Below are 19,480 nucleotides of genomic sequence, written 5' to 3' on the forward strand. Positions count from 1 at the left end.
AAAGTCCAGTTTATTTAGTTTCAGATTTAATAAATTTAAAAATAAGATTCCTTTTATTACTTTCTAAGACTAGCTGGCGTTTGTGGCTCATCATCTGCAGCCTAATAACATCTCACTGCTGGGCACAGGCCTCCTCACTCTTAGCTTAGACCCACCACGCTAATATTATGTCACAAAAACTGATCCGAGTCTAGGCAGGTCTGGCGGTCCTAGAACTGGCGCCTATTTATTCCAAAGGATAAGAATTGCTTTCCCTAGAGGAAATTATCACACTTTATTTATTCAAATACTCATTCTCAATATCTCTTTGACAATACAAATTTGTGGATTATCCGACAACATAAGAACTTTACGTTTTTACGAAAATATTACACGAAGCTTTTTTAAAAATTGAAATATGAAATTAATCATGCAAGTAATTCGTATATATCTATTTATGGGGTAGCAGCGCCACATACTGGACCCAATTTTGTTTTCAAACCAACCAGGAAATCATTGAAATATGTACACGAAATTTCATTAAGAACGGATCAGCTGTGTAGGAGGTGTTCGGTGGCAAACACACGTACAGAAAAATTGTACGTGTTGTATATTACGGTCGTTGGTAGGATTTTTCTCATCGTTTATACCTTCCTTAAACTTCCATGAATATTTCAAATGTAAATTGTCAATTCTCGAGTTTTAGTGAGACTAACGAACAACAATTCATTTATATATACATATTTTATTTTATTTATTTATTTATTTCCAACTTACGACTTTATTTACAACTTCTATATATATCCTTGTGATTTTATTGGGTTCGCGCGCGGCTCTACGGCGTGCTACTCGCAGTATAAGTGGAACCTGTACAGCATCAAGATGAAAATGAAAATGTATATACCTACCCGTATGAAAGTAGAAGCATAGAATTGTCGAACATTAATTTTATATCAATTATTTTTGGGTACTCTATCCGAATATAGAACAAATATAATAATTGAAAATCTAAAAACGTGGGGATGCACTATATGACCATATACTGCATCCCACGCTCTCCAGCTCAAATTATGCCCACTCAACAAGACGGGAAAAAGAAGAAAGTAAACTTAATGTTCTAAGTGAAAAGTTTTTCGTTATTATTTTTTTTGTTTTTAAACACTGGTCACCGGTCTCCATGATGGATAGTTGAACAAAATAACAATTAGTCTATAATGATCCATGACCAATTGTTTATTATTAACCATCCATGAACAACCTTACACAATCACTCTAGTCATTGTAGATTGCTGATATAGAGCACTCGGCAGATGGCATTCTAATTCATAAGATCATAATCTTCGGAGAATCTTTGAGGTTCGTGTAACACAAGTGATATCTCAATGGTAATTACGATGTTAAACAATAAAGGAGTTACGTATAATGTTTTTGACCACTCTTACTTTTACTGAAGCGGTATCCGCAACGCACGGAACAATGAGTTGCACTCATTAAAATTGCAAAGAAGCAAAATTATTGTCCAAATGCGAGTGCGAATTGCATTACGGCAAACAAAAAGCGAATTTCTCTTTAGAGTACATGTCACGTAGATGTAGGGTTGCCAACACCTTTTATTAAAGGGTTTACATTTAAAATATTATATTACTAGCTGCGCTTCGCGACGTTAGAGGTGTATAAGTCTGTTCACGTTTTTTTTATTGCAATGACAATTCAGACTTATTTTGAAGAAGGTTGCTGTGACAAACTGTAGCAAAATTTATGGCTAATCGACGTAAAATTCACTTTTTCACAAATTGCGCGGGAACTATGTTTTTTTCCGGGGTCACAAAGTCAAAGTCAAAAATATCTCTATTCAAGTAGGTGGCACTTTTGATGCGTACATTACATGAGAATTACACGGTACAGAGATGATGGCTATAACCATATTCATAAACTTAAAACTAGCTAGCTCCGAGGGTTCCAAACGAGTCCTGGTCTAAGAAGAAGCCCACACTAAACTAAGTCGAGTGTTTTTTGGTTTGCTATCACCATCTCACTTGTCATTTAAAATTATAAGAGCAACCTGGTTAGAGCAATTATTCACACCCAAATTTACTATAATAGGACTTTTCTATAAGCTTACGTTTAATACAAACTTTGAACTTTTTAAGAGACATCTCCTTCCAAACTACCATCTTAACTAATTGATTCAGTAGTTGCGGTGTGAAGTAGTAACCACCAAACACACTTATATATTTTACAAATTTTCCTGTATCATATTAGTTCGATGTGATTTTCGGTATAGGGCACAGGTTTCCTCCCAAAATGAGAAGAGGTTAAGGCTAAGGTTAAGTTAGTCCAACAGGCTGGCCCAGTGTTGATTGGTGGACTCCACAACTTTGAGAACATTATTTATTATTTTTATATTTAATGTTATTGCTGCGCTTTATATTTATGTTTAAGTATCCGTATAGCTATTATTTTGTCTCTCATTTTGTATTTTTTCTGTAGAACCACCAGTGCAGCGTTGTATGAAATTGAATGAACCAACCGGGGTGGTACAATTGTGTATGAAAATTAAGGCAATTATGTATTAAAATGTTTGCTTTCTAATATACAGAAACCCTAACGTTTGACCAATCATTACTAACATTATTATGCGAAAGTACCTTAGTTTGTTTGTCTTTTCCTAACGCCCTAACTAAACAACCAATCCACTTGATGTTTGGCAAAGAGTAAGTTAGAAAGGCGGAGAGTAACAAAGGATACTTATGATCCCAGGAGAACGGATCCCTCGGGATTTGAAAAAAACCATAATCAATGAATAATGGTCAGACGACGACGACGATAAAAAGTGTGTTAGTTTGTTTCTCCATATATATTTCTCAATAACATAGCAAACTTAATTTTCCAAACGGTAACTGATAGAAGTGACAACCCTGCTGGGTGGTAGCGCAACTTTGTGTTTAGTCCAAGGATTGTGCATGTTTTCAAGTTCAAAATGACTAAGCGGATACACCATATTGTTGTTTCGTCTGAATCGCCAGCGAAAGTTAAGGTCAGAGGACGCCTACCGTAGAATGAACGATGAAATTGAGAGTCAATAATTATATTTTCTTTGTTGAAGAGAATTGATTGTATGTGTATCGTGTATGGATTACCGATATATTAGCTGTCAGTTGAGATAAATGAAAAATATTTATCTAACACTTAATCGGCAATTGCTTGATTATTATTTTAAAAATAAACGCCAACATGTCCAACTTTTAACCAACACGTCTATAATACAAATTTTTGAACGTACTTTTCACACTAACTTATAATACATGATACATTCAATAATAAAATGCGCAATTCCTTTAAAAACGTTTAAAAATAGAACAACACCGCGCGTAGTCTGTATGATTATACGGAAGGTCTGAACGTCGTGGTTGCTGGTGTAATTACAGGCACATACATGAGACCGTATGATGATCAAAAGTTGATGTACACAGAGCGACACTTTGTAGGATATCTCCAATGCAAGCCCTACGATGTGTTGCACTGTTTACAAGAGATGGTTCTCGAACTACGATCAGGTGGACTATCTGCTGGGTCCCTCAACTGTTACTATATAAAAAGGTGATAGCGGGCTAATATTTTAGGTATAAAGCAGTTATATTAAACACATATCATAAAGTTTTGTAAACAACTCTCTCTGCTGGGTCTAGAGAGAAACAAATAATGTGAGAGTGAGAGTAATAAAAGCATTTTGGAATTAAACTTTCATCTGTGGTACAAGATATATAACTACAAGTAGCCAGTAAAATATATTTATTTCTTAGTAAGACACTATTTGGCTATTGAAATTCGGCTCTAATTGAAGCAAAGTGTTGACAGTAATTTGACATAGTGAACAGGTTAGTTGTTACACGTAAATTAATCGTGTAGCAATTAGGCTAATTGTATATATAAATTATTTTCCAAAACGTAAATCTCTTCATCGGGTGTAATATTAGAAGTAAATTCACAATCACGCAATAGACGACCCAAATAACGCTACCTACTTGCTTTATATATTTATGTTTTCGTGCAGTAGGTTAGTGGTATGCGATCAGTCGATCACATACCTATGTGGTGTATCAAATTCTTAACTACGACACAGTTAAAACTGATTACTAGACCGAGATAATTAAAGTACTTTAATGTTTAAGGCAATAACAGAGTTATTGGAAAAGTTTAAACAATTAAACCGTTCGATGACCTTATAAAATGTTTGCTAATTTATACTAGGCTAGTTAAGCTACCGATATACTCCTTACTCGGGCATACAATGAAAAATTATTATAGATCGCTTTATATTTTTAAAATCGGTACATAAAAACGTCAAGTCTCTAGGCTTGCGACTTGTGAGGGACACTATAAGCGGCCTTAAAGATTCTTCCGTGAAAAAGAAGCCAGCATGTAACTCATCAGCTTTGTCGATACCAATCTGTTTTCTAGAGGTAGGCAGGGTACCTACAAACTATCTATATAACAATCATTACATAGGAAATTAGCGTGGTTAACATACCACCACTATATTTTTCTTTCCGAGCAATGTGACCCATTGCCACTTTATCGCTACTCTTTGGAGCTATATCGGTAACTTTGGTACTTCTTCGGATGGTTCTAAAGAAAAATATTTTAGCGATAGATAAATGATAACAATTTCACTTGTTGAAAATATTATTCTATTAAATATTTTTTCTGAACCCAATGACGAAAATGAGTGTCAAAAAGATGCACAAGTCATCCTGAAAGTGTGTTAAATGTCGTTTGGAAGTGAATGCGAGAATGTTCGTCTATATTTCGTAGAGCTTCTTGGTTTTCTATATTATATTAGTTGTATAAATAAAAGATTAACAAATCAGCAAACGAAAATAATCGCTGGCGATCAGCAACTAACATCGAGAAATTAAGCTTTAAAACTAGTTCCAATGGGTTTTGGATGCTTTATTATAAAGTACCCATTATTTAAAATGCGCGCATTGTTATACTTGGTCATTTACCTCCATTTATAGGTTTCCCAAATTGTCAAATGTGACCCTACTAAGACTCCGTTGTCCGCCCGTCTGTCACCAGGCTGTATCTCATGTACGGCGATAAGAAAGGTGAAATTTTCACATATGATCTATTTCTGTTAAAACAAGAAATACTAAAACATAAAATGAAATAAAGAGGGCACCGATACAGGGAGGGAACAGACATGATATTTTTTGCCGTTTTTATATATAACGGTACGAAACCCTGCGTGCGCTAATCCGACTAGCACTAGGCCGTCTTTTTTAATGTTTTTATTTGCTACATACATTGAAAAAATAATCAAGCAGGTAATCGAAAAAATATTTGGTGGAAACCTGTATTGGCATTATATATTCACATATTATTTGGCTCGCAACGGGATTTGGTTATGGCGTTTTTGACTGGTAGTACTTACTGACAACGAAAATTAAAGAAAATAAAAATTTACAATCTCATTGCCAAAGTAAAAAAGGTGTATAAATAAATGAAATAAATTACGAAAAAACAGAGGGATACGGAGAAAATAAATAAACTAATCTAAAAAATTAAAATAAAATTTGCTTCTTGCGAAAGCAGATATGTCAAAGTTTCGATGAAGGGATAAAATAACTAAGTTCTAAGTTATTTATAAGTCGTAAATATTTCGTATTGAAGGCACTTAGATGATAGCAATGACTTGCTTAATATGACAAGTTATATGAAAGTGTGTCTTTTATAAACCGGGGCGCTATTCGCACTTTTGTGTGTATCATCACGTGAACTCAACACCTGACACCTTGGTTATACTTTAAATAGTTTAACCATATTATAGGACACATTCCATTGAATACACAAAGGTGTTACGAATAACTGAGATCCTACCTTATATACCTACGTATATTTATCGATCCCACTTTTTTATCTAGGCAATCGTTGGTATTGAAATTCTGTGCCTAGTGAAACTTCTTCTGGAAACAAGTAACCCGAGATTCTAGAAGCTAGATCAAATCAACGGTGAACTAAAATACACAGCTTTCAAATTTACCACGCGCACGATTAGGATTATGTTGCGGAAATTCATCGCTAGTATAGTAGTACAGCACTGATTAGCTTTTGATAAACCTGAATGACTATGACTATCTATTTGATAAAAACTAATACAAGAACAGTTTATTCCAAACAGTTTTCTTTTTAATTCCTTTGTATTAGCTCCTTAAATGGAAAAATCAAGCCTTTCTGTTTATACTACTGCACCGGTTTGGAAAGCAGGCTCTACCCATAAAGATGGCCTTACGAAGCCTGTTGAAACACATCACTCCGAAAACTATCTTCTTACTACATATTCTTTAAATTTTTTTTTTGTGTGAAAGAGAATCCGTTGCATCTTTGCGATAGCTTTAAAGATGCACTCACAGAAGGTATGTCTACTCAAGTCCACATAGGAAATACATAAAAAAATTGGAGTTCTTCTAACCATCGAGAAACAAAAGGTAGAGCACGAAGAATGCTGCACTCAATGTTTCTACTACTTTATTATTTGTGTGGATATTTTTATATTGATTTCTAAATATATCTTATCTTATCACATATATATATTTTACTACTACGCTCTTATAAATCCTGTCTATCTAGTGTCTCTTTTTATGGAAAGTTTGAGAACTAGTTTTTGTAGAACAATCTGTTTTACTTTGCAACATCAAATTGCGATTTCTTAAATTCATGACTATCTTCCTACAAGTAGGTATAAAAGCAAAATACCATTACCAGATTGATTTAATGACCGAATAATCATGATTTTCCACTAAAAAGGATTTTATGACATTCATGAAAGAAATGTCAGGTATGAAATCAAAAGTTATCTATTTTATTCCAGAACGCATAAAAGTAATTTTCAATGTGTTGTCGTTAGAAGTATTATATACTAGTGCCGATTCCGTCGTTAACAAATCCTTAATTATCTAAAATAAGTTGACAAGTATAAAACTGGTCCAGTCTTTTTAATTTTATATCACGTGGAAAATGATAGCCCTATTTTGAGACATACCCATTCAGATTAGTTTAGAGATTTGTGTACAGTAGAAATGTCAAAACTACAAGTATTTACTTAATTTACAGGTAGTTTTAAATACTATTATGGTGTAATCATAAATTCTTACCAATTTTACCGTTCACCAACGTGCCGTCGACAAAATACTAAGAAAAATAATTACTGGTCGATATATATTAAAGTGTATACACTTTATAACGTCAGAATAATAGTCTTTGACAGGTATTCTTTGCCAGGGTTTACGATTCTGGTGGCCTGAAACCTATCCAGGCCCTCAACACTCGCATTTGCAACTTTTACTTACTCCTAGAACCCTGGATGGAGAACACGGGAAAAGATCTTCAAATACCCATTCACATTCCTTATAGACCCACGTCACCTCGCAATATCATATAAGTTTTACGAAAGCGTTTACCTTAATACCGTTATAGCTCAATCATTGCTTGGTTACTTAATTCATTAGCTCAAGATCCCAAAGTGAGTTGTAGATACAGTCACTTAAAGAATATGCCAATTGTATTTGTACTGCACGACCACTTTTCAGTTCTTTGACTCGAGTTCCCGTATTTCCTGCTTGAACTCACGCTTTAATTTTTAAATTGAAAATCTACGACATAGGTATAAAAGTGGTCTCGACTAGGGAAAGCAAGCCTGCCAAATTATCAATCTAGTTGCAGCGTGGTAACTAACCATTGAGGCTCGAGAGTTTGATCAATGATATATCTATAGATAAATAAAGAGGACAGTCGAACCCCTCCACCTGGTTGGCTGGTGTTGTAAACGCAGTGTTTCCACTTGATTTCAATGTGGGATTATTTAAAGGGCGGATGAGCAAGTGTCTCAAAGGCCGGCAACACATTGGCGTGCTATTGATGTTCATGGCCCACCCGTTTGCTCTCTATTTATTTATAAAAAAATATCCACACCAGGGATGAAGAGGGGCAGATCACTCTAAAGGAAAAGTCCTACATTCCTACTACCTATATTCAGAAGTGTTTCGGCTGTTTCTACATTGAATTTTTCTGATACTCGACCACTTAATGCTGCTCAACATCGTCGGGCCTTGTTTCGGTCTTAAATCAATTCCCTAGGAGCTCTTTGTTGATAACTATGATGCAACTAAGAACTCTCTTTTCTCTAAGAACTTAACTAAAAGTCTGATATGTGACTATATTTTGACTATTCCAATAAAAATTTCGAATCCACTTAGAACTCTCTGCAAAATTTCAATCGCTTTTTAGTCTATTGCGCAGGTAACAAAAGTTTGTTGTGGAAATTCTTTAGAACAAAACATATCATGGTTTCAAGATGCGAGCTATCACTGTGCTGAATTTCAGCAAGACAAATAGGCAACAAAGACATAAACACTTTCGTATTTATAGTATCATGAATTGAGTTAAAATTTGCTTAAAACTTAACTTGTTCAATTGCTTAAAATAATGATAGTTTTAGAAATGAGTTTGATCGCAATATGTTCTATTATTTACTCATGAGCTCTCTACAGAGTTCCTGCACTAGAGTTTTCTATAAAAAGTTATGAACTTAATATTAACAATTCGTCACGCGCTCTTTAATAGAATATATTGTGGGGAAACCTGCATGTCTCGGTAGAAATTCTAGATTATTGTGTAATTAATGGTAAAATATTGTGAGTTGGATTTCTGTATCTACTCGACCCTCCCAGATACACTTTTTTTTCCATCTATTGGCATGGTTAAAAGTGGTACAACACTCAAGCTGCGAACACATTAGGACATTGTTACAATGCTAATCTGGAACCTTTTACTACGTTGTGCCACACATTGCAACGTTATGCTCTAGAAGTGGAAACGCTGGCGTGGCACCTAATATTTTTCTCTCTTGCTTCCATTAGTCCCGAATAACCATAGAAGTTATCAGACTATAGTTTGTAGTTGATGTCATCAGACTATAGTTTGTAGTTGATGTCAACTACAAACTATAGTCTGATCACTTGAGTCTGAGCTACAAATTGGATTTAAAAGTCCTCTACTGCATCAATTTCCGTTCTATTCCCGTAGTTCAGCAGCAGGCACAATATTTTTATTTCGCTTCGCTTTGTCAAAGTAAAAACGAAAAAAAAAAAAAAAAAAAATTTGTCCGTTCGAAGCCATTGCCCATAGCTAGTAGGGCCATCCTACTAACCAGTATCATCTTACTAACAAATAAGTGCCACTAATAAGTTCAGCGTTCCGATACGATGACGTATCGGTGTAGAATTCGATTAGGGGTTAAGGTTTAATATAACTGCCTTATATCTAAAAGGCTAGCCCGTTACCATCTTAGACTGCATCATCACACACCAGCAGATGCGATAATAGTTAAGGGCTAACTTGTAGTGGAATAAAGGAAAAAAACACTCCCTAATTCCTCAAACTATTTATTATTATACAATAAGTCCAAAAAGGACACAGTTTAAATACTAATACAGTTTTTATAATGTATCGATATTATCGTCTATTAATCGTAATTGATCGATCAAACTAACGTTCTGTATTTATTGCACCATAACATACATTTATTACATACACACCAATATAATTTCTGAGGTGACCAATATATATAAATATTATAATAATTACTTTACATTATAAAAACTCTATGTACCTACATTCTTGTGAATAAATTATTATTATTATTTGTTTAGTACCTAAAACAAGTTGCAGGAAATAACTAAAACAAAAACTAAAAAACTGTGTATTTAAACTGTGTCCTTTTTGGGTAAGGGTTTGCTTGAATAGTATCGACAGAGCATGAGTTCCAGAGTCATCCAAACGTCACTCTAACTTCAATAATAATAATTTGCGGACCAAGAAAACTATCGCCTCTGACCAAATTAAACACCTTGCGGTGCATGCAAAGAACGCGCCCTATAATATCATGTGCCTGTAATTACACCGGCAATGACAACCAAAAAATATGTACTACTCTATGTAAAATAAAACAATTGTTAATACAATAACTGTTCCTGATAGTTCTGTTGGTAATTTATCGGGGGGCATGTGAGTGCCCCCGCTAAATCGAGCGCGAAGCAAACACTGCCCTACCATCCTTCACTGGAACCATTTTGCCGCATTTTCAGGCCCCTATTTGCGAACCTCTAGATAAGACCAGAACGCAGAAATTTTTGTCATCCAGTAAGCTATAATCATATACTTAAAATCCAAAATTTCAAGTCTGTAAGTCATTTAGTTCCGAAGTTAAGCGAATTTTAGTTTACTTGACAACCCTGAAAAAAACTCTATAACGATCTAAACTAAACTATTATAAGTCAACAGAGAAACGCCTGCTTCTACTAAGACTGGTGCCTTAGTTTGCGGAGTCCTTCGCAAGGCACAAAACTTTCCTTATTTGCATAACAAGTCATAATATATGGTCGTTCCAGATAAAAGTACATAGACTTTTTACCTCTAATCGGTTTCTACGCGACGTATGGGTAGTAACTAGCTTACAGGTTAACTTAGGAAGAGTATGCCTGGAAACTCAATGAAGTTTCTTGTAAAAAGCTGGGGCGTTTGAGATAGGGGTTTCAGATGAATTTTAGGGATAACCTGGTTATCAAAGTTAAATATTAAACAGTATTTCATAGATTATGTTTCCTGTAAAAGTTAGAATATCTGAGTCCTTAACTTTGCGGTGCCGAGTATGATCGCCTAAGACTGATTATTCAACAAGAAACAAGGCAAAAACGTCTTGAGAACAAAAACATTCTGGGCGAAAAACCTGATCCACATGTGCTGTGTTCGAACTTTACTTGCCAGAATGATCGCTGACCTTCGTTGGAAAAGGCACTTTAAGAAGAAGAGTATATAAATAACTAGTGAAAGTTCATCAAATCTTTTTGTCGGAGAGACCTATTCATTTGTCAAAAATGCAGAGACGTTATCCACTTTTCTCTTTTCGTATGTGTAAATGTGGAAATTGTATTATTGTGGGCATCCGAATTATGTAAATAGGCTGCTTTATGAGCTGTGTTTTTATTTAAACTTTCGTAAGTAGGTACCTACGTAACATTAATGTTTAGAATTTTATTACAGGTATAATAATGAGTTCAGACTTCTTTGGGTACAATTTAATGAAATAGTTTTGTTTCGCTTCGCTTTGTAAAAGTAAATACTATTGTCCGTTGGAAACCATTGCTCATAGCTAGTACCATCCCACTAACAAGACGTGCCGCTATGAAATTCAGCGTTCCGATACGATGACGTATGTATGTGTAGAATTCGATTAGGGGTTTCGGTTTTATATAACTGCCATACCCCTAAAAGGTAAGCATGATACCGTCTTAGACTGCATCATAACTTACTAGCAAGTGAGATTTCAGTCAAGGGCTAACTTGTAGTGCAATTAAGGATAAAAAACACTCTACCTAATTCCTTAACCTATTTATTACTATTCACTAGGGCGCGTATGTAAACTGTGTTCTTTTTAGGTAAGGTTTTGCTTTGAATATTATCGACAAATCATGCATTCCAGAGTCATCCAAACGTCACTCTAAGTCGCAGCGTGAACCTCAGAGAAGGTGCGTTTAGGGGTGGCATCCTTTCAAATGATATAAGATTTTAGAGCGTAAACCCGCCACGCTACTCAAACTGTGTGCTCCGCTGTGGTGGTATTTAACGATTGTTATCACAGGTTAAAATAAAACCCGGTACCGATTTTACGTGCTTTACGAAACTCTTTAGGTTTGGATACCATCAATTTCATATGTAGGTACCTACTATGACTTTAGAAGTAAAAAAAACTCTATACGTAACATTATTGGCCCAACCTTGGAATAGAACCGTCGCGGCGATCCGCAGTTTAACATGCCAACCTCTAGATTACCGAGATCAAGATGAAAAACTTTACTGTTATCTTTATACGATAATTTACGTATCTCATAAAAATAAGGGATTCAATGACTATGGGCTGATTTTTTAATCAGTAGATACATGAAATTCAGATTTAAAATATATACATTCGTTTATTCAATTTTTAAAAAAGCCAACCGAAAAACCTTCCCAAATACAATAAAAAAATATATTAACAGGTGTTTTAAATATAGAACTTATAATAGATAATTATAGATAGAGATGATTTATAATAAAGATTAATTCATAAAAATAAATAAAACTCACCATAGTAAAAAATTTGAAGTCTCCGCGGTGATAAAATCCGAAAAAGAATGGAGTTGTGAGTCCGAAAATCAGAACATAATAATTAAAACAACTGAAATTCGTTCGAGTACGAAACAGTAAATCGGATTTCATCCGACACGAAGTTTATCACTGAAGACACATCACATACCAAATAATTTTCGTTCGAAATTTGAGATCGCGCGCGTAACGTCCATAGACAATGTTTTCTTTTTAATTGGGCGTTTTAATTGTTTCTCGCGTGCCTGTATCGACAATAACTTAAGAGTGTAGTGGGAGTCGTGTGTTAAGCGTGCTTTTTAGTGGCCGGACTGTGGTCAACTGGCTACAGACGCACGCGCCGGCGCAACGGTGCCTTACCGTTTACCATGCACATCGCTGAAATTAAATAAAAACCTACTTTAATTGCCGTATGTTCCATAAGTTATGAAATAATAAAAAGGGTTGATTTTTTGTTTAAAAAACATAGACATATTTAAAAAAAAAAAAAAAAAAAATATTACAGCTAAATAGGCAAACTTTTATACTTTAGTGCATTTACGTGTTACTATAGGTTGAAAAAAAAAATCTTTAATGTCTGTGGGTTAAAAAACTTTATATGTCGATACGCTTCGTCTTCATTCATACATAAATATTAAAGGCACTATAAAAATATCTATGTGAAAGTTAACATTTTGTATTTCTAGCCACTCCCTCGCGAGTGCCAAGGTTGTGAAAGTGTGCACTTTTGGAGAGATGAATTAACATTTAATAATGTAATGAATAACGTATAGTGTTTAGTCTAGTATTGCTAATTAGCGTTAATTGCTCCTGTTTTTTAATAAATACACTATGTGTTATCAACGAATTTATGTGCTAATTTCGTTCCATTATCTTTCACAATAAAATATTGTTTGCGAAGTTTTCTCCTTTCACTGGTATGTATGTAAGTAGGAATGAACATCAGTCTTAATAATGTCTCAATTTCCATCTTTTAACAGGTTAGATGTATAGGATGTTTTAGAGCTTATATTTAGGCCCACGATGCAGCTCCAATGTGGTTTTGTGACGTTTAGACAACGGATGAGTTGTTGTATAGATCTGTAAACTAAATCATCGTATATATTTTAGGATTTGATTGAGACCAGTGTAACTACAATAATAATAATTTATTTTCATGAATAATATTCTTTCCTTATGACATAATATTAAAGTATTAATTTTATAAATGATGTCATTAAAGCCCACCAACCCATAACCCTCTCTTCCCAAGTACCCCAAACACTAATACTATCAGTGGCGTGCATTTCATACATGCACAAAAGCACTGCATACCCAAAATATTGTATATAAGTCGTCTTGGAGGGGAATTTTTCCATTTTATGCCATGAACCGGCTTTATGCATACCCTGGTCGAAAACCCTGTGCACGCCACTGAATACTATATATTAAGCTTCTCTATAAATCATGTTACTTGTTACCTCGAAATGACACTACTACTGATGAATGCTGTCTTCGGCATAGAACACCACTGCCTTAAAACTCTACCGCTGCTCTTTCATTTAATCAATTGAAACAAGACCTATAAATATTATTACAAAATTGTCATATAATATTATAACGCTAAGACCTTTGATACAAGACATATAAAATAGGTAAACATAACTACTATCACAACTATAACACCAGGACTTTTGGACCTAGTTTTTATACAAAGCAACTTCTATTACATATACTCTCCTTTACTATGATACGTAAATAACCCAAAGGATATAGAGATATTCTTATATAATGCATTATCAGGTACCAACATAGTACCAACAACTTATTACAACTCTACAACAATATTTCATTAAGTATATAGTTCCCATTTTAAATCCTCTGTTCATAATTTGTTCTTATCATCCTACTTTTCTTTTCTCATTTTCACAATTAATTCTTGCTCTTCTTCTTCTTTTGATTTATCGCTTTTTGTAGTGCCAAAACAGCACAATGTTCTTTGCCAGTGTCAAGTCTTAATTAATTAATTCAAATCCGTGCCAAATTTCTCTTTCCCGCTAATCGATCTTGTCAAACTCGCGTTGGCCATAGATAATATATTTTAAAATCTAGTAAAGGTCTATTTTCGTAGCAAAGCACAATGAATATACTATCAATGAGTATACAAACGATGGTTTGTTGATATATTTAATATTATCATCAGGTTTATGATAGATAATGTCAAGTAGTTTCCTATTTCCTAACACATGAAAAAGCGGTATTTTTTCTGTGTGAATTTTTAATGTAACCTCGAGCAATTCCTATGTTTTACCGTTGTTTTAACGAAGACGCTAGAGGACTCCAACTCTCTTACAAAATTGGTCCCAAAAATTCACCCATCCTTTTATTTTGTCTTCCCAAAACCACCTATATTACAACCATACCCACGAGAAAATAAATAGTATTAATATCTTACCACACAAGAAGATATGCTCGTGTTATTTTTTTTCATCATCCTCAACCTAAGAATGTGGAAATGCTAGCCATAAACCTTATCTCTTAGAGAAGGTGTACATTTTTTAACACTCCACACTTCTCCTATATGGCGGGCTATATAGTTCTATATTAATTTCTGACATTTTTTATATATATTTATATTGGTGGAAAATAGATAAATGCTGATTGCTAACTCAGTGTCAAATTTCGTAAAGATTGACAAAAACTTTGCCGATTGTTTATACTGCTTATCAGAAAAAATATACGTTGTACAAACGTGGTAAACAGTTAGTTTAATAAATTTTATTTAATTACATTTTAATAAATGAGAATCTTTTCAAATTCATACTGAGCTGTTACTAACTTACGTATATCAACTTTTAATCATTGGTTTCAATGACGAACCGAAAGATTTCATCGCACTATTTCAGAAGTAACAAACTAATCTTGACTAGCATGGGCAGAAGAGTAAAGACACATTTTCCTCGAGGAAACGACACAATTTATATCCCCTATATAATATATAGTTGTATGCGATGTCCGAGCATGGTTGCATAGTTCTTAATAATATTTAAATAACATCTTAATATTTAAATAACATCGGCGCTACTTTGCGGAATTCTTAAGCTTAATTTTCATAGTTTATTATAGAAAATTCTCCTTTCCCCAGATTCCGTGTGTAACAGTAATTTCGTAAATTGGGTAAATAAATCAACTTTTGATAACTATAACATGATATGTACCAGATATTTTAATATATTGATTAGCATTTTAACGAATGCACTAATAATTCTTATTTAATTAATGAATAGTTTTCATGAAATATGTAACTTGATTGACGTAGTGAGTAGGTAGGTTTTGTTTATTTACTTCCTTAGTTAGGTTACCTATTGTCGACGGCACGGTGATATACGGTAAAATTCGTAAGAATTTCAGGTTACACCATAATAATATTAAGACAACTTGTACAGTTTTGGTTAATAAATTAATTTAATGCTAATAATAATAAGAAATAATTAAAATTCCCAACGCTGCATTTACCGGTGTGAGGTTGCCATTCCAGCACCTTGAGACCCCGAGGTCCAGCGGTTTTCCATGATATGTGCCCCGTTCATTGCCACTTTAGCTTCGCAACTCTTGCTATGTCGATAACTTTGGCTCTTCTACGGCTCTGCTCATTTGTCCATGTAGAGATACTCCTTCTTATGAGACCCATAGTGATGAATGAGTAAATGTTGATGAAGGAAAAGAGCAACTACTGAGTTTCTTGCCGGATATTCTCGGTGGAATCTGCTTTCCAAACCGGTGTGAGTCACAAAAAACAGATATACTTGACGTTTCATAAATGCCTATAAAGTAAGCCTACTTGAAATAAATTAATTTTTAATTTCGACCACGTTTCAGAGCCTAAATCAAGCCTAATAATCATTAGTAAAATAGAAAAAAAAATCATTTTTCGTAATTATAACAAGTTCTCCACTTCCTAAATAATTGGTGCAGTTTAACTTGTTGGACCTACAACTACAATTTCACGTCAAAATAATTGACAGTTCTATGTCAAAATGCACGTCATAAGATGTACTTTCTACGCCATTGGTTTCATATGCTATTATACTATCCTTAAGCTTACTGTCGTACACATTCAAGATTTCAATGTCATAGAGTAGGTAACTAGTTTAAGCCTTACAATCTTAGTGAAAGATCTCCGCTCTATCAGAGCGTCCCGCCCAGTCCGTTATTAATTATACCTCCATACGAATACTTGTCGCTTGAATGGCCATCGATTCAACAAATGCCTGACCACGTCCGACCATATCCTACTTACCGCAAAGATTAATGATGTAGAAACGTCAGACGGACTATATAATGAGGCCTAAATTATACCTTTCAGCAGTACAGCTAGCTGAAGCTTACGTGTAATGATAAGTTATTGACTGGGACATCGACTAATCTGTTCTTCGTGTCTTTTCATGCCTATATCACGTTATTTAAATGGACTGCTTACATATGTTACTATTACGGATATAATATCTATACTAAAATTAATAATAATAATAAATCTTTATTAGAAACAGTTACAATGTCACTTAAAATATTAGCAAGGGCAATTGCAATAGTAAAAACTGTGCTGCATGTACCACCGCCCACCTCCGAGTAATAGTACACTCTAGTGGAATATAAAAATAACATACGCTGTAAAGTAATAGTAGTGTAGTAGTGTCCAAAGTAGCAAATTTTTGCCTATCAAACGCGCTGAGAAAACGCACGCCGAGTAATGAATTAAGCACTCGATTAAAGAACTCATTATTACCTACAAAAAATATGTGAGGGAATATATCTAACTATAGCATTAGCAGCTTTTGTGTTCAAAAATTTTATTAGAACGCCAGTAGAATCTCGGAACGCCGAAGAAAAGTATTCATTCTAATTCAAATAAATGATTTTATCATCAAGGGTGTTTATCTAGCAGAAAAACACTTTATATTTCATTCCAATCGGAAATTTGACTCGGAACTTATCGAGTCAAAAATTTTAATTTTAATAAAGCATGTTAAAGATCATTTTTTGTCTGAATCTTCGGGAACCTTAATCATGCCTATTTCCTACTATTTATTTGGGGATTGACAATATTGTATTTATTTATGAATTATAGATATTTATTGTAAAGGTATATATTAATTATCAGTATCTATATATAATATTGTAAGTTTATTACATATATATAGTATTTATATATATAGGTATATATGCAAATATATACATGTATTTATATGCACCATTTACCTCTCTTCTTGAGCTGTGTTTTAAGCCATTGCAAGAGATCACTATTTAGTGATCAGACAGTCAAATTGTATACTTTTTTTTAATTTTTATTTACATTTTACTATATGTTTATGTTGTGTACAATAAAAGAGCATACATTCATTCATTCATTCATTAGTTCATTCATTCATTCTATGAATGAGTACTTAAGAGATGAAATCTAATATCTTCTATTCCATTTAATTGGTTGGTAGAGCAATGGCAATTACAAGTTCTCATAATTATAAGTTGAACAAGTAAGACAGTTAAGTATCTTTTTAAATCTAATTTTTACAAGATACAGATAAATACAGAAGATAAATTTACTGCCACTTATCTCTCAAATAAACTATTCCTATGGGATGTTTTTACAAGAAAAAAAATACGCGGACGAAGTTACAGCTAATATAAGTTCCTTATTATACTTACAAATTTTATGAAAATAGGGTATTTTTTTTTTTCATATTACAAAAAGGTGTTCGATTATATCCAAATTCAAGGTATTTGAAGATTTCGATCGCGTGTTATTTTAAACACCTGTAGTTTTTATAGATATAAAAAAAACATTACAAATTACTTTAAAGTATCGTCTAAACTAAATATAAACACTCTAAAATTATATTCTAGAAGGAAGGAGCCCTGTGCCCAGCAGTGAGAGGCTAAAAACTATGATTTAACATGGACGAAAACATGGCATTAATGGAAAATTCTAAGAGTTGAATTCAATAATTTTTTACATTTATTTTTAAATTACAAATTAAATAATACCATAAGCGTAAGCCATGCCAATCTGATTTAAAACGGGTAAAAATAAGATCAAAATAGATGTACCATAAATTATCCCTTTATTAATTTACTTTTTAAAACTATCGTAATTGTATACAATGTGCACATATTCTTCACGACCTCTTGCAAGAATGAAACAACCCGCCAAATAAAAGAAAAACAACGCCCGCCAAAATGGCTGTGCCACGCCGGTAGCATCTAATTAATAATTTGATTGGTTCCCGCCGTTATGCGATTACCAGCGATAACCAATCGGAGAATGACAACCGATCGTCTCGTTTAAAAATAAGATTAAAATAAAGAACAAACAAATAAGTGGAAATTACAAAGATAATTAAATTAAAATCCTAACACGATCACTACGTTTTATTAAGTAAAATTAATGAAAAGCATTACCCTACATATCGATTAATGTTTGGGTGTTAAATATATCCTCCTATATACCGTAAGATACCAATATACTGATGCTCTGCTAAGTAACTCACATTATAGCATACCTTTAACTTACTCCAGCCTATTAATATCATCCACTGTTGTGTACTGGTCTCTTCTTTAAAGGAAACAAGGAATGAGATAATTAACTTACCACGTTGTTCTATTGCGGGTTTGCCATCTTTAACGATTGTAATCACTTGTTGGTAATAATAACCGGGACATACTGCTTAACTCAGGGCTGGTACTGAAATCCTACTTAATACTACTTTTGCTAATTGACAGTAAAACTTAACACCTAAAAATGATTTGACTTACCTGTATTCGAACCCAGGACCTTAGGATCCATAGTGAAACATGCTAACCACTACAGCAACGGGGCAGTTACATATGAGACGTAAAATATTGGAAGTAGATATAATAGCGCCATCTATGTCAAAAGTGTTCAAAACCAAAAAGTACTGCGGGCTTTTCTTCTGCAATCAACATTCTGAAGCCATAAAAAGTGTATAGCTTGTTCTGAACGGACTCAATAGGTGGCGCTGCTAGTATTATATTCGTTTAATTTATTGACTGATAACGGATATAAGTGTAGTAGGATCAGAACACTTTTCGATTACTTTTCATAAAATTGACTATAGCTGACTATAGATGACTATATATATATAGCTTCTAAATATATTGGATATTTTATAAAATTGATAAGAATTTAAACAAATGTGATGTGATAATTCTTACTTAATTTGTTGAATAGTTCCAAGACCTAATTACAATTATATTGAATTGTTAACGGGTGACGCGACGAGGTATTTTACATAAACTA

At 33.7% G+C, this 19,480-nt stretch overlaps 1 protein-coding gene across 1 annotated transcript in view; it reads right to left on the minus strand.

Annotated features, from left to right (window-relative positions):
* The window catches only part of LOC120628480, a 41,607-nt gene extending 29,235 nt beyond the window's left edge, over positions 1-12,372 (minus strand). Inside the window, exon 1 of the mRNA XM_039896870.1 lies at positions 12,166-12,372. The gene's annotated coding sequence lies outside the window, so the exon portion shown is untranslated. The remainder of the gene's footprint in view (positions 1-12,165) is intronic.
* Positions 12,373-19,480: the final 7,108 nt, after the last annotated feature.

This window comes from Pararge aegeria, chromosome 12, assembly GCF_905163445.1.
Source record: "Pararge aegeria chromosome 12, ilParAegt1.1, whole genome shotgun sequence".
Classification (NCBI taxonomy): Eukaryota; Metazoa; Arthropoda; class Insecta; order Lepidoptera; family Nymphalidae; genus Pararge; species Pararge aegeria.